The sequence below is a fragment of the Pristis pectinata genome, chromosome 3 (genome assembly GCF_009764475.1).
Source record: "Pristis pectinata isolate sPriPec2 chromosome 3, sPriPec2.1.pri, whole genome shotgun sequence".
Lineage (NCBI taxonomy): Eukaryota > Metazoa > Chordata > Chondrichthyes > Rhinopristiformes > Pristidae > Pristis > Pristis pectinata.
The window spans coordinates 104,349,124-104,370,706 of record NC_067407.1 but is presented as its reverse complement, the minus strand read 5'-3'; the positions used below and the strand labels follow the sequence as shown (position 1 = coordinate 104,370,706).

Sequence of the window (21,583 nt, the reverse complement as noted above, 5' to 3'; positions counted from 1 at the left end):
TCCAATGCCAGCACTTCCTTCCAATGGGGCCCAAAACTGCTCATAATACTCCAGATGTGGTCTGACTAGCATCTTATAAAGCCTCAGCATTACGTAGTTGCTTTTATATTCTAGTTCACTCGAAATGAATGCTGACATTACATTTGCCTTTCTTACTATTGACTCAACCTGCAAGTTAATCTTCAGGGAATCCTGCACGAGGACTGCCAAGTTCCTTTGCACCTCTGATTTCTGAATTCGCTCCCTGTTTAGAAAATAGTCTACGCCTTTATTCCTTCTACCAAAGTGCATGACTGTACACTTCCCTAGGCTGTACTCCATTTGTGACTTCTTCTCCCATTCTCCCAACCTGTCCAGGTCCTTCTGCAGACTCCCTGCTTCCTCAACACTATCTGCCCCTCCACCTATCTTTGTATCATCTGCAAATTTGGCCAAAAAGCCATCAATTCTATCATCCAGATCATTTACAAATAACGTGAAAAGTAGCGAACCCAACACTGACCCCTGAGGAACACCACTAGTCACTGGCAGCCAACCAGAAAAGGCCCCCTTTATTCCACTCTTTGCCTTCTGCCAGTCAGCCAATCTTCTATCCATGCTAGTACCTTTCCTGTAATACCATAGGCTCCTATCTTGTTTTGCAGCCTCATGTGTAGCACCTTGTCAAAGGCCTTCTGAAAATCCAAGTAAATAACATCCACTGACTCTCCTTTGTCTATCCTGCCTGTTACTTCCTCAAAGGATTTGTCAGGCAAGATTTCCCCTTCAGGAAACCATGCTGACTTCAGCCTATTTTATCATGTACTTCCAAGTACCCCAAAAACTCATCCTTAATAATGGACTCTAACATCTTACCAACCACTGATGTCAGGCTAACCAGCCTATAATTTCCTGTCTTTTGCTTCCCTCCCGTCTTAAAGAGTGGAGTGACATTTGTGATTTTCCAGTCCTCCGGAACCATTTCTGAATCTAGTGATTCTTGAAAGATCACGACTAATGCCTCCACAATCTCTTCAGCCACCTCTTTCAGAATCCTGGGCTGTAGTCCATCTGGTCCAGGTAACTTAACTACCTTCAGACCTTTCACCTTCCCAATCACCTTCTCCTTAGTAACAGTGACTACATTCACTTCTGCCCCCTGACTCCTCTTGAATTTCTGACATGTTGCTGGTGTCCTCCACAGTGAAGACCAATGCAAAATACTTATTTAGTTCGTCTGCCATTTCTTTGTTCCCATTACTATCTCCAGCATCATTCTCCAGCAGTCTGATGTCCACTCCTGCCTCTCTTTTACTCTTTATTTATCTGAAAAAAACTTTTGGTATCTTTTTTTATATTGGTGGCTCGCTTACCTTCATATTTCATTTTTCTCCTCTTATTGCTTTTTTGTTGCCTTCTGTTGGTTTTTAAAAGCTTTCCACTAATTTTTGCAATATTGTATGCCTTCTCTTTTGCTTTTATGCTGTCTTTGACTTCCCTTGTCAGCCACAGTTGCCTCATCATCCCTTTAGAATGTTTCTTCTTCTTTGGGATGAACTGATCCTGCGTCTTCCGAATTACTCCCAGAAACTCCCAGCCATTGCTGCTCTATCGTCATCCCTGCTAGGGTCCCCTTCCAATCAACTTTGGCCAGCTTCTCCCTCATGCCTCTATAGTTACCTTTACTCAACTGTAATACCAATACATCTGATTTTAGCTTCTCCCTCTCAAACTGACTGCTCCTTAGTCAAATCTGGCTCATTGCACAATACCAAATCCAGAATTGCCTTTTCCCCAGTGGGTTTGACCACAAGCTGCTCTAAAAAGCCATCAAGTAGGCATTCTGCAAATTCCTTCTCTTGGGATCCAGTACCAATCTGATCTTTCCAATCTACCTGCATATTGAAATTCCCCCATGACCACCTTAACATTGCCCTTTTTACATGGCTTTTCTATCTCCTGTTGTAAGTTGTACCCAACATCCTGGCTACTATTCAGAGGTCTGTATATAACTCCCATCAGGGTCTTTTTACCCTTGCAGTTTCTTAACTCTATCCACAAGGATTCTACATCTTCTGATCCTATGTCACTTCTTGCTAAGGATTTGATTTCATTTTTTACCAACAGAGCCACCCCACCCCCTCTGCCCACCTGCCTGTCTTTTCGACAGGATGTGTATCCTTGGATGTTTAGCTTTCAGCTGTGATCTTCTTTCAGTCACGACTCTGTGATGCCCACAACGTCATACCTGCCAATTCCTAACTGCACTTTTAGCTCATCTACCTTATTTCATATGCTGCATACATTCAAATACAACACCTTCAGTTTTGTATTTACCACCCTTCTCAAACTTGTCTCCATGTTACCTGAAGTTAAATTCTTATCCCTTTCTAAACTTCCTGTCTTATTCTTTATTCTGGAGACTTTAATAACCTATCCTGCACTCTTCTTCCCTTTTACTTTATCCATACTTTTCCAATCTGTTCAACACACCCCCCTACTATTTAGTTTAAAGCCCTAGTTATGCGAATTGCCAGGACCCTGGTCACAGCATTATTCAGGCGGAGCACATCCCATCAGAACAGCTCCCTCCTTCCCCAATACTGGTGCTTATGTCCCACGAATTCAAACCCACTTCTCCCACATCAATCTTTGAGCCACGCATTTAACTCTCAGATATTATTGACCCTATGCCAATTTGCATGTGGCTCAGGTAACAATCCAGAGATTATTACTTTTTTGGGTCTGCTTTTTAATTTAGTCCCTCGCTCCTCAAATTCCCTCAGCACAACCTCTTTCCTTGTTCTACCTATGTCATTGCTACCAACATGGACCACGACAATTGGATCTTTCCCCTCCCATTCCAAGTTCCTCTTCAGGTCAGATGAAATGTTGCGAACCCAGGCAGCAGGCAGGCAACACAGCCTTTGGGACTCTCGATCCTTCCGACAGAAATTCTTCCCCATTTCCAAATGCTACCTTTTTGTTCGGGACCAAAGCTTTTTACTCCCATTTATGGGAGTTATTTGTATTCCTCCTCATTAGCTTTCTGAAGTGCATCTGCAATATGCTAGTTACATTCAGATCAGCAGATTCTCCACAACATCAGCTTTACGGGAGTAACAACTGACTCTTCCTCCTTTTGTGAATATTCAGGAATACCAATTAATTTCTGAGGTCTCTCAACATCTGCTCTTTAAATAGTCACAGTAACACACCTGAGTTTAACATTAGCTTTAACTGGTTCGCTGTATTGTAAATGTTAGCACTGTGGTTCCATGACTGGAATTCATAAATGCAGAATAGGTTATTACTATTAACTGGAGGCTAGTCTGAGTATCAGTTGGAAGACAGGATGAGTAATTTTACATGCCTATAATAGCTCTTATACAAGGCGCACATCAACCAGTCTTCATATGCTTTCTATTTAATGATATCCAGAAGCACTGCCACTTATTTTGAAGATGAGTTTCTGCAGGGCATCAGGAAGTAAATTGATACAAAATACTTTTTTCCTTGTGTAGGTTTAAAGTCTTTTGACCATGTCTGCATTTTCTCAATCATGACACTTGCACTATTCCATTTTTATTACCTTGCACGGCTCTCTACATGTCTCTTACTTACAACAACATGACAAATATTGCTGACAAAACAATGGTTGTGAACAATGCACATAGCTGCTAATACAGAGGTAGGCTAGCACATATAGCCATTAAACTACAAACTGCCAATAGCTTTAAGTTGCAGGACAATTTGTGTTTGTTTGCCATTGGTTTAATCTCTGTGAGCTTCATGAAGTTGCACTATTTAAATATTAATTGCTCACTTTGTGCAGAAAGTTGTCTGTAACTAACAAAAGAACACATTTTTAACGTTGTGATTGTCAAGCATTGCTGATCAACCTCTCTACCTCATAAGGTGCACAAATATATGTAAACTTTACAGTGTGAATTGTTGGAAATGTATAAAATGTTATATTGTATTTTTTTTCTTTTTTCCCTTCTATATTATATAATCTTTTGTTCCCTCTCTTTACTGTTCTTTCTGTAACTGACTTTACATTGAATTCAAACTCCGTCAGAAGTCATTTGTTTATTTTTCAGTTCATACTTGTAATGTTAAAGGAGAGGTATCAGCTCCTCCATTAATTGTGCTGGTAGTGTAAATTGAGAGTGTGTTGATGTGCCTCGCGGACCTTGCTTCACTCTCATTACTTCACACTTCCAGCAACATTGTAGCTCTAATTAATTAACACCTAAATGTGCATGAATGAGTGAAACTATTGGAGCATGCTATGAGATCATGGTAGTATTCACAGTTAAGAACTTCTTCTCATAATCACCCATCAGATTAATGGACTTTTTCATTGATGGGCACAAAGCAAAGCTCTCAAATTGGCCTCAGCAAAATCAGGAATCATACATGGGCCATCTTTGAGTTATGGGCTGACCAAAATGTGTTGCTTGTTCTGTCTTTTAATACATTTGCAGATCTCAGGCATGGTCCCATTTCATCATGTTGGCTCTTGAATGGCCAACTTGGGTAGGAAAATGGTCTGGGAATCTCCAGTAGTCCATTTCTCCTCTGCCCATGAATGGCACTGCCCAGTCATGTCAATAACAATGCTGACCTCTGCATCTCCAAGCTCAATATCTCCCAGTCACACCTGCCACAACTTCCCTTGGTTGGTTACTGTGGTAGTGCTGGTTACTAATGTTCACATAAAGGAAGCTACTTTCTGATATTAGACATTTTTACAGAGCAATGTAACCACGTGAGGCCTCTGACAGCCTCTATTTGCTATTCTGCTCAGCTGGTCACAATTCTCTCAAGTTTATTGATGCCATTTCAGCAGTTGATGTTTGTTGACCCTAGGCAGTAAGTTCTGACTAAGCGGTCATTCAGCACAGGGTTCACTTTTTGTTTTGAGTGGGCAGAGTTCCCATACCAGGCAAGCAAACTCAGCACTAGAGTAACATATGGCAGGGTCCTTATGCTGAGTGGGTGCATTTTCAATTCTTAAATTTACAAGTTTCCAGATGATGTGATTGTGGCCACTAACCTTGCTTCTTCTTTTCTCAGTATATCTGTTCTTAAGGTAATGGACTGGCTGGACCAGTAATCTGAAGGTCTAAGTTCAAATTCCACCCTGGCAGCAAAGGAATTTAAATTCAGTTAATTAATTTCATTTGGAATGAAAAGCTATAAGCACCCTTAAGAACAAAGTGATGGAAGGTATTTCAACAGTACGTACTATCAAACAGCACTTGCTCTCCAATAACCTGCTCATTGATGCCTAGGTTTGGGTTTTGCCATGAACAGTCCATTTCAGATCTCATCTTAGCTTTGATCCAAACATAGACCAAAGAATTGAATTCCAGAGGTGAAGTGACATTGACTACCTTTGAGGCCAAGATGGTATTTGAACAAGTGTGGCATCAAGAAATCCTGGTAAAACTGAAGTCACTGGGCATCAAGGTGAAAGCACTCCAATGGCTGGAATCATACCTTACACAAAGGAATTTGCATCCGGTACTCCCGATGTGGCTTCCTCTACATCAGTGAGACCCGAAGCAGATTGGGTGACCGCTTCGTCGAGGACCTTCACTCTGTCCACCGCAAAAGCAAAGATCTCCTGGTGACCAGCCACTTCAATTCTACATCCCACTTCCATACTGACAAGTCTATCCATGGCCTCCTCTAATGCCACGTTGTGGCCAGACGCAGCTTGGAGGAACAACACCTCATATTCTACCTTGGTAGTCTCCAACCTGACAATCTCAACATCGATTTCTCTAACTCCCAGTAACCTCTCCCCTCTTCACCCCCTTTTTTTTCTCCCTCCTTCCCCCCCCTTGTCTTCCTTCATTCCTGTGGCCCCTTCACCCCTTCTCACCCTTCCCCCGCCTTCATGACCTGCCCATCCATTCCCCACCTCCTTCCCTTTATTCCATGCTCCACTGCCCTCTCCGACTGGATTCCTTCTTCTACCTATCACCTCTCAGCTTCTTACATCTCCCACCTCTCACCTGCCTGTGTGTGCTCCTCCCTCACCCCTGACCTCCTTATTCTGGCTTCTGCCTTCTTCCTTTCCAGTCCCGATGAAGGGTATTGACCCGAAACATCGACTGTTTACTTCCCTCCGTAGATGCTGGCAGACCTGGTGAGTTCCTCCAGCACTTTGTGTGTGTTGCTCCAGATTCCAGTATCTGCAGAATCTCTTGTGTCTCAAAGTAAGTTGGCTGTGATTCATAGAGGTCATTTGGCTTGAGGACATGAGGACATCCTGGAGATCAGCACTGTCCAGAAAGTCAACTGGACCCACCAAATAAATACTTTGGCTAAAAGAGGTCAGAGAATGATATTTTACAATGCATGGGAGATCTCCTGACTCCCCAAAGCCTTTACAATATCTACAAGGCAGAAGTCAGGATCATATGGAATACTCACCACTTACATCCAACTTAAATCAAGATGTTCAACATCATTCAGGACAAAGGAGTCTGCCTGACTAACATTATTCATTCTCTTTACTCAATCAATGAACTTTGGGAATGTCTTCACCAGAAAGACTTCAGCAGCTCAAGATGGTGCCACACCATCAGCTTTTCAAGGGCAACTGAGTTTGGCAATAAATGCTGAACTTGCTAAAAACTCCCACGTTTCAAAAAATAAATGAAATATCATAGCAGAGATCACTGTGCATGTCAAAGACTGAAGAGCTTGTAACCATCTTCAGCCAGAAGTGCCACAAGAATAATCTATCTCACTCTCCATTGAGCTCTCAACTTTTACAGCTGCTGGCCTTTAAAGAAATTTATTCCACATGATATCAAAACTGTCCAAGGGCAAAGTCTAGAAAACTTGACAACATCACTTGCTTCAACTGTGCTTCAAGCTAGGACATTCCAATATATCACAACACTGACAGCCATCCAAAAATACAGGCAATGGTTCAGGTATTTCCTTTCCACAAAAGAGGATAAATCCAATCTGACTAACTGCATCACTCTATTCTCATCACAGCCTTTGCAGCTCACCTCCCTAATGAAATTGAAGTACTTTGTCTATGTTTGCACAGAGTCCTTGACATCATGGTAGAATTTGACTTTGTGTGGCATTGAGAAGCTTTAATAAAACTGAAGCAAGTAGGAATGAAAACACTTCTTTGCAATCACATTTCACACAAAGGATGGTTGTGATTGCTGGAGGTTAATCTGCAAATATAATTGCAAGAGTTCTTCAGAGCAGTCTTCGATGCCCAGCAATGCTTAACTACTGATTATTGACCTTTCCTCCATCAAAAGATGAGAAATAGGTATGTCCATTCATGAATACAGAATGTTCAATTCCACTGAAAAACCTTCACAAAATGAAGCAGTCTATGCCTACATAAAATGAGACCTGGACAACAGGGTACAAAGATCTCTGTCAAGGCCCCAGCAACTTCCTCCCTTGTTTCCCTCAGTATGCTAGGACAGATCCCATCAGGCCCTGGGGTCTTATCCACCTTAATGCTTTTTTTTTGAAAGACACCAAACACTTGCTCCTTATTAATATTGGCATGCCCTAGAATATCAATGTTGGCAACTTGGACTTTAGCAAGGCTCTCACAAGATCCTGTATGGTAGACTGGTATGGAAGTTGAGATCACATAGGATCCAGGGTGAGCTAACCAACTGGATACAAAATTGGCTTGGTGGAAGGAGATGGAGGGTGGTAGTGGAGCATTGTTTTTCAAATTACAAGCCTGTGACGAGTGGTGTGCTGCCGGGATTGGTGCTGGTCCTGTTATTTGTTATGGAAACAATTTGGATCAGAGTATACGTGGCATGATTAGTAAGTTTATGGATGACACCAAAATTCATGGTGTTGTGGACAGTGAAGAAAGTTGTCGAAGGTTACAACAGGATCTAGATCAACTGGAAAAGTGGGCCAAGAAGTGGCAGATAGAATTTAACTCAGACAAGTGCAAAGTGCTGCATTTTGGGAAGTTAACCCAGGGCAGGAGTTGCACAATAAATATCAGATTAGTGGGGAGAGACTTAGTGGTACAAGAACATAGTTCCCTGAAAGCGGCAATACAGGTAGACAAGGTGGTGAAGCCGGCATATGTAATGTTTGCCTTCACCAGTCAGGGCATTGAGTACAGGAGTTGGAAGGTCATGCTTCAGCTGTATAGGATGTTGGTGAGACTGCACCTGAAATACTGTGTGCCATTCTGGTTGCCATACTATAGGAATGATGTGATTAAGCTAGAAAGGGCTCAGAGGTTTATAAAATCATGAAGGGCATAGATAAGGTGAATGGTCACAGTATTTTTCCTAAGGGTAGGAAAATCTAAAACTAGAGGCATAGGTTTAAGGTGAGAGGGGAAATACTTAAAGGACACCTGAGGGTCAAGATTTCTTTACACGGAGGGAGGAGGGGATATGGAATGAGCTTCCAGAGGAAATGGTAGAGGTGAGAACAATTATAATATTTAAAATACATTTGCACAGGTACGTGGATAGGAAAGGTTTAGAGGGATATGGACCAAATACAGGCAAATAGGACTAGCCCAGGAAGGCACCTTGGTTGGCATGGATGAGTTGGGCTGAAGGGCCTGTTTAATGCTATGACTCTAAAATATTCACAAGGATGTCGCTGGGACTGGAGGTCTTGAGTTACAAGGAGAGACTGGATAGGCTGGGACTGTTTTACCTGGAGCGAAGGAGGCTGAGGGGTGAGCTTACAAAGGTTTATAAAATCATGAGGGGCATGGATAAGGTGGATGGTCATAGTCTTTTTTCCAGGGTAGGGAAATCTAAAACTAGTGGTCCCAGGTTTAAAGTGAGGGGGAAAGATTTAAAGGGGACCTGAGGGGCAAGTTTTTCCACACAGAGAGTGGTGGACAGATGGAAGGCGCTGCCAGAGGAAGAGATGGAGGTGGGTAGAATTACAATACTTGAAGGACATTTGGACAAGTCCATAGACAGGAAAGGTTTAGAGCGATACGGGCCAACGTAACATATGAGGAGCCCTTGATGGCTCTGGGTCTGTACTCGTTGGAGTTTAGAAGGATGAAGGGGGATCTAATTGAAACCTACCGAATATTGAAAGGCCTGGATAGAGTAGATGTGGAGAGGATGTTTTGAATAGTGAGAGAGTCCAGGACCAGAAGGCACAGCCTCAGAATAGAAGGGTGTCCCTTTAGAGCAGAGATAGAACATAGAACATAGAACACTACAGCACAGTACAGGCCTTTCCGCCCACAATGTTGTGCCGACATTTTATCCTGCTCTAAGATCTATCTAACCCTTCCCTCCCACATACACCCCTATTTTTCTGTTATTCATGTGCCTATCTAAGAGTCTCTTAAATGTCCCTAATGTATCTGCCCCCACAACCCCTGAAGGCAGTGCGTTCCATGCACCATGGGGAGGAATTTCTTTAGCCAGAGGGTTGTGAATTTGTGGAATTCATCGCCACAGATGACTGTGGAGGACAAGTCATTGGGTATATTTAAAGGGGAGGTTGGTAGGTTCTTGATTAGTAAGGATGTCAAAGGTTATGGGGAGAAGGCAGGAGAATGGTGTTGAGAGGGAAAAATAAATTAGCTATGATCGAATGGCAGAGCAGATTCGATGGGCTGAATGGTCTAATTCTGCTCCTCTGTCTTATGGTCTAAAAGCAGGCAAACATGACCAGCTTAGGAAGGCACCTTGATTGGCGTGGATGAGTTGGGCCAAAGGGTCTGTTTCCAAGCTGTATAACTCTATGACCCTTCCCTAATCTCTCCATCATCTGTGGCCTTCTCCTTGGTGTATAGCAGTGCTGTCCTCATTAAGAACCTCACTCGTTTCCTCTGGCTCCATGCATAAATTCCCTCCTTCATTCTTTAAAGAACCTACACTTTCCTTAGCTACCGTCTTGCTGTTAATATATGTATGAAATGCCTTGGGATTCTCCTTAATTCTATTCGCCAAGGATATCTCATGGCCCTTTTAGCCCTCTGATTTCTTGTTTAAGTTCTTTCCTGCTTCCTTTATATTCCTCAAGATCCTTGTCCGATTTCCTTACATATGCTTACTTCATCTTTCTAACTAAACTTACAATATCTCTTGTTATCAAAAACCTTGCCATCCTCATCTTTCATCCTCATGGGGACATGCTGGTCTGAATTCAAATCAACTGGCCTTTAAGAGACTCCCTCATGTTAAATGTGGATTAGCCTTCAAATAGCTGCCCCAAACTACTTTCTCCAGTGCCTGCCTTATGCTTTTGTAACTAGCTTTACCACAATTTAGCATTTTCACCCAAAGACCCATCTTATCCTTATCCATCACCATCTTCAAATTTTCAGAATTATGGTCACTGTTCCCAAAATGCTCCCTCACTAAAACTTCTGCCACCTGGCCAGGCTCATTCCCCAATACAGTGTCTAATATGGCCCCATCCCCAGTTTGGAAATATACATATTGTTTTAAGAAGCCTTCTGAGATGCACCTAACAAATTCTGCTCCATCTAAGCCCCTGGTACTGAAAGGGTCCCAGTCAATATTGGGGAAGTTAAAAATCACCCACTACAGTACTGCTGTTTTTACCTCTTTTTATCATCTGACTGCATATCTGTTCCTCGTTTCCTGTTGGTATATGTGAGTGGTGAGCATAAACTAAAAAGCCAAACGCAAAGTACATCTAAACCTTCATATCGTATATCCCAGAGCCATCACTGAACTCACCAGCATCTGACCTCTTGAACAACACACAAAACACTGGAGGAGCTCAGTGGGTCAGGCAGCACTGTGGAGGAAATGGAAATTTCTGTTTTGGGTTGAGACCATTCATCTGGACTTCATCATGAGGGTCTTGACCTGAAATGTCGACTATCCATTTCCATCCATGGATACTGCCTGACCCACTGGGTTCCTCCAGCGATTTGAGTGTTGCTCCAGATTCCAGCATCTGTAGTCCCTTGCATCAGCATCTGATCTCTTTCCTGTTTGTGACTTTTGGTGTGGCCAAACACATATTTAACTGAGGTGGGCAAAGCTTCCAAGGGTATGTATAATAGGATTACGTCCAGCACAAATTCTTGCCATCTATTTTACTCATTCACTGTCCTGTGCATCATTGGCAAGGCAAATATTTATTGCCTAATCCTAATGCATTGTAAGAAGTGACGGTGAAAAATCTTTCTGAATGCTGTGGGCTGTGTGCTGGTAGTACATCTATAAATAAGGACATTTCCAAGAGTTTCATCTAATTACAGTACTTTCAAAGTCAAAGTCGAGTCTATTGTCATATGCACAAGTACATGTACGCACAGGTGCAATGAAAAACTTACTTGCAGCAGCAGCACAGGCACATAGCATCATATAAGCAGCATTCACAAGGAAAACATAAATTAAACACAATTTTTTACATGAACACAATTAGAACAAAATTGTTAAAAATCAGCTAAAAGTCAGTTAAAAGTCAGGATGGGGTGTGATTTGGAAGAAAGCTTGAAAATAGCCTTCAACATGCCTATTCACCTTCCCTTTCTGGGTGATGGAAGTCATTGTTGACAAAGCTTTGATAGATGTAGGCAGGTTATTCCTATAGTGGCAGGGTGCTGGGTCCTGGATGGAGTCAACTTTCTGAAGTGCTGTTGGAACGCAACTCTTCTATGCAAGAGGAGTATTCCGTCTCATTCTGTCATGCAATTCAGATGTTGAAATATCTGTGAGGATTGGGGAGAGTAGAGGGAGGGGGTTTGTAGTGGGGGCTGGAGTTCAAGAAGTTGGTCACTTGACAATGAGTGCCCAATATCTGATTCAAATGTAACTACAATAACCATGCTGATGGTCTGGTCTGACAATAAAGAAAGCCCCGAAGAAAAAATGAGTTAAGTAAACTAATGATTAAAGAAAACTTACTGTTCCCTTGAAAGTAGAATTTAAGAAGTTTAGCAATGTTTAGGCTAGAATTATGGCTGCAAAGAAACCAGGCCAAGAAATTCCTCACTATACCAGATTTTTGACTACTGAAAGTTGCCCTAAGCTTCCAATGGTCCAGATAGGATGAGTGTATTCATTGTGCATTGGTGGATCCCCATCCATAACATTAATGTTGACAAAAAAAGTCAGCATGCAATTCCCACACCTAAGAAAGGACCATTGAATTAAACTAACTTGGTGTGCACTCCCCAGTTTCATACTACAACCATATACCCTGCTGAATGCTCTCTCTCATATCCTTGGAATGTTTGCCATCTCATCCCCTGCCACCTCTGATCCCTGCTTCTGAATTCACTACTACACCCTCCACTATCCTCAATCAGCTTTAACTGATAAGTATCCTTTGCATTCATCACTCTAATAACTTCTTCTAATATGAATTGCACATTCTGTATTTTCCTTGCAACAAGGTGACAACCCATCCCAGCTCAGAGGATTCCCATCAATCCCATTCCTCCACTAATCCCCCTGTAATCTATTCTCTCTCAAAAACCCATCAACTCCCCAACATCCTCTACAGCAAATCTTCAACAGGGATGATTTGCAGTCAGCAGTTGTATGTTTTTTTGTGTGGTGGGAGGAAACTAAAGAACTTGACAGCTTTTATTTTCTTTTTACAAGCAGGCATCCCAAGCCTGGAAAATAGGCACTGCAAATGATAAATGTAAATTAGGCTTTCAGTTCCTCCATGGGATCTGGGATTTAATTACATTAAGGATGATTCCTACCTCTTGGAACTATTACAAAACCTATCAGCATGAAAATGGCAGTTGATCAAGTTCCATTGGCTTCAGATCTACTTCTACTTTAACATTTTTCACCAACTTTCCACTGAACCATCTTGCCAGTTTTGAGGCACCAATGTTTAGACCACTGAAATAGTTCATGTTTAAGTCCCAATTGCTAGCTTTTGTATGTAAAGAAACCTGACAAATAAGACAATAAGGAAGAACTTTTTAAAGATCTATCATGGGAAGGAGAGTACAAAGTACTTTTGAAAGCTTCTCAGTTTTATTGCAAGACAAAGGACAGGTTTTACATGGAGAAGAGTACATTTTAAACTTATGTCTTTAGTAATTGAAATACTCAGTGCATAGCTACAAATTTAGTGGAACTAGTGGCGATCATTGAGAACTGATTTCAAACTGAATTCCATTTAATTAAACTATGTATACTCCCTATTGTTTTAACTTTACTTTGCATTAAAATGATGAATTTTTATGGTTTATTATGGCAGTTCAAAGTTCATTCCAAAATTTAATCTACACATATATCAGAAATTACTTTTATTGCTGAGCATTATTATTTGAGATCCAGTTAAATTATCCATGAATCTTAAATGGATTGTTGTCACAACAAAAAGTACTTGACCTGGAATATCAAATAAAGGGTATGTAGGAAAAGTGTGCCTTAAAAGGGTAAATGCATGCGTTAATTAAGCTTAAATGGTAGACAAAATTACTATTATTCAGAAAAAATGTCATATTCTTTCACCTATTTTTGCTTTCAGATAAACAAAGGCTAAATAATTAGTATTGGTGGAGTTTGCACATAGTGATGACAGAGGAGATCCCTCCATAGGGATCAAGTGTTTGGGTTTAAATGAAAACAGTAAGCCATCAATAATGTGGCAGGACACAGTGATAAAAAGTCATGCAAGAAATCCAGCTTTATGCTACTTCTAGTATTAAAAACTATTAAGCATATCCTCAGACAGACAAAATTAACTTTTGACATACTTTAATGTTCTTGTGTGATACACAAGAAGAAATGTCTGGTCTTTGGTCAATTAGTCCAGCATGTAGGATTTCTTAAGTATGAAGATTAATGTATTCAAGTACAGGTAATATCAGAACCAATTATTCAACTTCAAGTCAATTCTGATCAGTTTATCTCTGTAATTACTTCTTGTATTGGGTATTTTAGCTTGATAGCTGTGTTGGTAAGTAACCGTGTAGCTCCATAAATATGAATTCTGATATTTTATGCTAAAGAAGGGGCAAATAATGTGCTTTAATATGAAACATGAGCTTTATTTTTGTAATATCCATTCCTACCTGCCTGTTCACTCAATGAAACTATGTTATACTGTAACAGAAGCTCAGTTGATGCTGAGATGTTACAAATGTTATTTATCCAACTATGGTATGTGACTGGTATTAGTGATATCCATTCCCTTTGTGCCTGAATTTGCCGGAAATTACATATCAGTTTGTTTTTCATTTGGTACTATACACTAGCCCAACTGCTGATTATTGTAGCTTTGCCATTAATCAACATCTTGTCTATTACACAGATGTCTGCAGCAAACCATATGTATTATGCTAGACAGTGAACAAAATGCCAAAACCTAATACATATTTTTTAACATGATGATGAAAGAAAAAATAAACCTTTCAATAATACATGCTGCCTATCACCCTTTGGGATTTGCCAGTCAATTTTGATGCAATCAGGCATTTTGCAAATCCCCCAACATCCATTCTATGTCAACTATTGACATTTCTAGTTTCACTTTCTTCTCTTATCTTAAATTGTTCCTCCACAATTAATAAAAATGGCAAACGTTTCTCTCTTAATAACTCATAATTCTTTTCAAGCCTAATGAAGTTCTTCAAAAATTTTAGATGAGTTGTGGGGAACAAACTGTCATCAGTAGATGCTAATAAAATTAATCTATTAACAATTGCTTTTCATGGACAAATACCACATTTACAAACAGTGCTAGTAACAATTTCTTGATAAAATGGAATATATCGTGAAATTGGTCCAGGGACTTCTGTGCATGATTTATATTAATGTATTTGATGATTTACACTGGGGTCAGTTCCTCAACTTATGATCTCACAAGTCATGCACCACATACTTACTTCCTAACTGATTTAAATTGGAGTTTGTAAATGCAATAAAGCACAAATAAAACAGTAGCACATTGTTTTGAGATTGTCATTAAGATTCAATTAAAGGTTTTCCATTCCAGTCTCAGTTTCTCATGCAATCGAATCTTTCATCAGTGGTTGTTTCAAACTTTCAAACATCGGAACTACATACACCAATGCCCCATTTATCACCCCCCACCTTGCAACAGTGCAAGGTTGCTTAAAGTGTGTCACAGAGAAGAATACCACCTCCTTCCATCTCCTTGTTTTCCCTCATCTCCATGGTAAGCCTATTATGAAGTTGTTCTGTTACAGACTCAGTGAAAGTCCCTTTAAGATAGAGAGTGTGTGTGTATGTGTGTGTGGGGCGTGCTTACGTCAATAGAAGATAAAGGACGTAATGACGTTGTTGAAGAAGTAAGAAGAAGAAGAAGGAGAGAGAGAGAGAAGGGAGAGAGACACCAGCCTGCTTGTTTTCTCTATCGATGGATGAGAAACAATAACTGTGTTTGCCACTGAAATCCATGTATGGAAGTTGGAAGTAATCTGGTGGAGTTCACTTTGTTGCTGACCTGTAGAAGGAAACAGGTATTTGTATGTGGACGACCACGGTTCGGATGCTTTTCGGGGTGAGGAAGTCACTACCGAGTAAACACTGAAGTGTCGTTTGGGTTCCATCGTGGAACGTTTGGATTTCGTATGTACTCTCACCTTATGGCTTGCGGAACTGAACTTTAAGAACCATTCAGGAACTGGGAGTTTTGGACTTTGTCACACACACACACGAAGAGTTTAGTTTTGGGGTTAACGTTCGAGGTTTAACATTTTTGAATTCTAACATACTAACATTTTTTTTTAAACTTTTATTTTACGTATTATCATAAGTAGTGATTAATAAAATAGTTTTTAACACTGAATTATGCTCAGTGTGTTTCTTTTGTTGCTGGTTCGTGACAGTTCTGTGACATATGGTGAGTTCATTTAATTTCTGACATTATTCTCAGTGATCAGCTTGGCGATAATGCAAGAAGGACACATTTTTTTCTCCTCTAATCCATGCCAATCGCACTCTGATGCCAGCTGTTCACAGATTTTTATGAGGATGCCACTCTGAGCCCCTTTAAATCCTGAAAATAGCAGCAGCTCACTTTGTGGGAAGAATTGTGAAAAAGCAACTGTATTTCTATCAGTGTTCTGAAGAGATTTTTCACAAATGTGAAATTAACTTATGAGGGGGAAAAGAACATTTGTATTTTTCCTTCAGGCTTCTCTATAATATTGTATTAGCCACAGTCAAGCTGTGCCAAGGACTTTGCACAAATAATTGAGCTAGATTCATACCTTCCCATTTGTAATACTAATTATATCACTCCATTAAATCACTTCAGCAATGAATTTTGTTATGAGGTAATAAAAATAAACTATGCTAGGTTAATGGTATTCTGCAAAAGAAATTTATAAACTGCTCCATTAACTTTAAGGCCCTAACATCGTTTTTAACCATGTTCTTTAGATATTCTTTATAACTAATTAAATACCTCATCGGCATACATTTGGAACAAAATTAATTAACAGAGAAGAAATGTCATAAAAGATTAAAATACTTTAGACTTAATGAAAATTAAAGTAACAACAAGATATATTTCCAATTTTCGTGAAATGGCAGTCAGAAACGGACAATTACTGAGAATTAGTTTGAGCAACTGGCATGCAACAAGTGTGATTGAAAGAACATCAGTCAGGTAGGAATAACATCTGGGAAAGGAAGAACACTTTGTTTACCCATTCAGAAAGACCCAGTGGTCCTCTTATCATATTTTATAATTGTTTCTTAAATGACTGAAGGACCAGAATCAAAGAGTTATGCAGCACTGAAACATGCCCTTCAGTCCAACTTGTCCATGCTGACCAAATTGCCTACCTCAGCTAGTCCCATATACCTGCATATGGCCCATATCTCTCGAAACCTTTCCTAGCCATGTACCTGTCTAAATGTCCTATACATATTCTAATTACACCCGTCTCTACCATGTCCTATGGCAGCTTATTCCATGTACAAACTACGTTCAGTGTATTAAAGTTGCTCCTCAGGTCCCTTTTAAAGTTTTTCCCTTCCACCTTCAACCTATGGTCTCTAGTTTTAGACTCCCTTACCCTGTAAAAAAGACTGTGACCATTTATCTTATCTATGCCCCTCATGATCTTATATACTCCTACAAGGTCACTGCTCAGCCTCTTTCACTACAGGGAAAAGAGCCTCAGCCTATCTAGTCTTTCTTTATAACTCAAGCCCTCCAGTCCTGGTAGCGTCCTTGAGAATCTTTTTTGCACTCTTTCCAGCTTAATGACATTCTTCCTACAGTTAGGTGAGCAGTAGTTGTCGCAGTACTCCAAGTGCGGTCACACCAACTTCTTGAATCACTGTAACGTGACATCTCAAGTCTTGCACTCAGTGCCTCGACTGATTAAGGCAAGAGTGCCAAATGCCTTCTTCACCACACTGTCTATCTGTGTCGCCACTTTCAGGGAACTGTGTACTTGTACCCCTTGGTCTCTCTGTTCTGCCACACTCGCCAGACCCCCAGTGCAAGTCTTGCCCTGGTTTAACTTGCCAAAATGCAGCACTTCACACTTGTTTGAGCTAAATTTCATCTGCCATTCCTTGGCCAATCTTCCAGTTGGTCCATATACCATTGTAATCCTTGATAACCTTCTTCACTGTCCACTCTACCACTAGTTTTAATGTCATCCATAAACTTACTAATAATGCCAACTGCATTCTCATCCAAATCATTGATATAGATGACAAACAACAGTGGAGCCAGCATCGATCCTTGCAGCCGGTCACAGGCTTTCAGTCTGAAAAACAACCCTCCACCACCACCTTCTGACTTCCACCACCAAGTCAATTCTACATCCAATTGGCCAGCTCACCCTTGTATCCCATGTGATCTACCCTTCTGGACTAGCCTATCACGTGGTACCTTATCAAAGGCCTTGCTATGTTTCATGTAGACAATGTCTATCACTTTGCTCTCATCAATCCTCTTGGTTACCTCTTCAAAAAACTCAGTCAAATTCATAAGACATGATTTCCCACACACAATGCCATGCTGACTACTCCTAAGCACTCCTTGCCTTTCCCAGCATAAGTAGGTTCTGTCCCTCAGAATCCCTTCCAGTAACATTCTCACCACTTCTATTAGGCTCATCTGCCTGTAATACCCCTGCTTGTCCTTGCAGCCCTCCTTAAATAAAAGCACAACATTAGCCACTCTCCAATCTTCAAGTACCTCACCCATGGCTAACAATGGTATAAATGATTCATGATGTACTTGAGGAAAATACCCTGACATCAGTCCTACAATTTAAATTTAGCATTTGTGGCTCCTCCTACAATTTGATTTAATACGTTTCTGGAATTGCCTGTCCCACAGTGTCCCACATGATAGAAAGAGACCTTATATCTGTGCTGGCCAAAATATAAGCTATCCAGGCTAATATCACTTGTTAACTTTTAGTCAATTGTGTAGTTGGTTACAAGCACATTAACTGCTCAATCAAGCATTTCTACTTGTGAGTTTCTGCATCTACCATTTGTCCTGTGAGTTCCAGACCCAATCATCCTCTGGTTAAAATAAAGTCTTCACAACTCCCATTAATTACTTTAAATTTACCCCCAGTCTCCACCTTTTGGCCAGGTTATTAACTTTTTCATCAAGAGAAATAAGTTCTTCCTATCCACTTTATCTCGGCACCTCACAAATTTATATACTTCAATTAAATCTCTCCTCATTTGCCTCCATCTGAAACAAAAACATCTTCCCCTACCCAATCTCTGCTTGTGGTTAATAATTTTCATTCCTGCCAATATCCTGGTCATTTTCTAGTGCTGGTGTTTTCTTCCTATGCTGTAAATATTTAACTGTACTAACTCGCTTTAAGACATTTAGCTTAATTTCCCTGTTCTTATGACACAGCTCATAAAGCAAGTAACCCACATGCCTCATTAAGTGTCTTCTCACCTGTAATGCCACCTCCAGGATTCTAATGGACATGCACCCCAGAATTCCTTTGTTGCTCTGTACTCCTTCGCATGATGGTGACTTTGGGGTGTAAATTAAGATCCTCTCAATTGCTTTGTTTGCAGATTTAAGAAAACCTAAGTTTCTAACATTCTCTTCTCACAATTTGTTCATGTGAGATCAGCACTAAGACTACTATCCTGATTGTCTTTTGCACTTCAATGACCAAAAGAATATTCAAGATGTAACAAGACCTGAACAATTTATAGTTTGATTGGGAGATTTTCTGAGCTGTGTCCTTCTATAATATTTATGTAGTTATGCTTCCAAACACAACATCATGTGTGCCTTGACTGCTTTGTCCACAGAGTTCAGGGTCACAGCTCTTTTCATTTTCCAAACCTCAAGTCATTCTAGGATCTGCTGCTGATCTCTGTACATTTTACAGTTTGCAGCTCAGTGTGGCGTTGGGGAGGTCACCCAAACACCAAACTTCTTTGCCTTCAACCCACAGATGCAGGCAGAATAAGCAAGGGGAACTGTATGTTGCAGTCTTCCTCAAAGTGTAAGTATTCAAAGACTGCACCCATGTCCTTATAGATACCTCTCTGACAAGTCACTATCAGGAATACCTGGCTGTAGTATTTGAGGATTTCTGTGGTCTCATACAGGCATGACTCTTCTCCAAAATGAACAGGGCTGATCCCCTGGAAGCACTGCACCACTCCCATTCATCACTGCAGCATACATTCAATCTGTAGAATGACTCCCCTGTAACTGGAGGAGTGTTGCTTGTGTTGCATTATGCCTTTCTAAGAGCTGGAGAGATTACTCTTGGTGAGGTAAATGTTGTAAGCTATGACAACTTGCCATAAGTTACCAGAGAACAGCACATTTAAACAGACACTAATAATGCCTTTCTTGGAACTTCACAATAGAAGATATTGATCTTTATGAGTCTTTCACAAAGAACATAATTGTGACACACAATGCTGTTGCAATGCCTTTAGAAAACATTAAAGCACTTTCTAGCAACAGTGCACGTTACCCATTTTGCAGTGTATGTGCACTTGTCAGCATTAAAATTCATTAGCTGCTGCCCACTTGGACGTTTTCTAACTTCTGTGTTGCCTTCACTGACTTCAAAACTCTTCCCAGTCTGGCAATATGAGCAAATATGATCAATTTCCCTTTAATTTCTGATTTCAACTTACTGACATAAATTCAATGTAGTAGCTATCTCAAAATCAATTCCTGAAAAACATACCCTTTTGGAAGAGAAACTTTATGTTCAGTTGCTAAGATATTGGCCAGAAATTCATTCCCAGTCCGTAGCACCATATGTCATAGCATGGCAATTTCAGTGCACTGCACTCTGCCTCCGGAATTTGTTCCAATAACATCAACGTAACAAATCTCGGAGAGACAGTACACTACAAATACTATTACATATATGGTGTGTTTAACACCACTGTCTGTGGACGAATTTCTAGACACACATGTTGAGTCATGGACCCCTATGACGGATTGCCAAAAATGCAGAAATGTAACTCCAGAAATATATTTAAAATTATACAGTGTTTGAAGACAGTAAAATAAAATCTTTACATTGTATACCCTCATGAAATAGGAATCATACTTTCAATTGCTGAGGAAAGTGTTTGAATTACTTCAACAACTTTTGCACAGATCCTATCTTAATGATAATTTGCATTATACATGCTCACAAACAGTGAGAACTGGGCATGCACAATAGCATCAATTACTGTTGAATGCATGTTTAATATTATGGGTGCCTACACAGTCCACCAGTGAAATGGGCAGTGCATGTAGCAGTGGGGCTTACTGAGAGAGGTGTAGCCTGCTTCAGCACAATTTGAAGGGAATCAGCTTGACTAAATAAATAGCTGAGGTGTTCAGTGCATGAATCTTCCTTCAGGTAGTCTCCTTAAAAGTTTTCCAATTAATGTTTTCATTGTTTCTAAACTTATCCATATTGAGTACAATGTGCAAGTGCTAGCATATAGCACACTTAGCACTACTGATTAAGGATGAATGTCTAGCAGATAATTTAAAAAATAAACATTGTCTTCCAGTTCATTGCAAGCTCACTTCTGTATCCATAACAAGTTGTGTTTACAGTACTGGAAGCATCATCAGATTCATCATTCTGCTGCTCCTATAAAGAAATGTCAATGCAAAATAAGGCAAGAATCCATGTCATCAGCAGCTATGACCTCAGACTGCATTTTAATTTGCTGTTGATTTTTAGTTTTAATCATATGCTCTGAAGATTGACCCTTAAGTGCTTAAAGCTTGACATTATCTTCTCATCTCATTTCTAATCAGGTCATCACAATCTCCCATGCATGTAATTATTACAAAAGTAATTAGACAGGGATAAAAGGCAACAATTAGCAACACAAGTCACAAAAAAAACTTGCCTTAAAACCAGATACCATGAATTTGAATCCAAAGGTTGCTCATCACTTGATTCTCCCTACCTTAATTAAGTGAGTTTTGTTTGTTCTCTGTCAAACTGCTGTATAGAGAATGATGGGGAAAATGCATATTATTCAACTCATCCTCTTTGAACTCATTTTCTGACAATGATGATGGTCCAGAACCTCAGATGTTCCATGTCAAACCCACTCTAATGTCTCCTTCCCAGCTGGAGGAGGATGCGCACTAATGAAGGGAAAATACAAACCTTTTC

The 21,583-nt window shown here is 40.3% G+C and overlaps 1 protein-coding gene across 16 annotated transcripts in view; it reads right to left on the bottom strand.

Moving 5' to 3' along the window:
• Positions 1-21,583, bottom strand: part of nrxn1a (neurexin 1a) — a 1,334,105-nt gene that overhangs the window by 809,504 nt on the left and 503,018 nt on the right. The window lies entirely within an intron of this gene.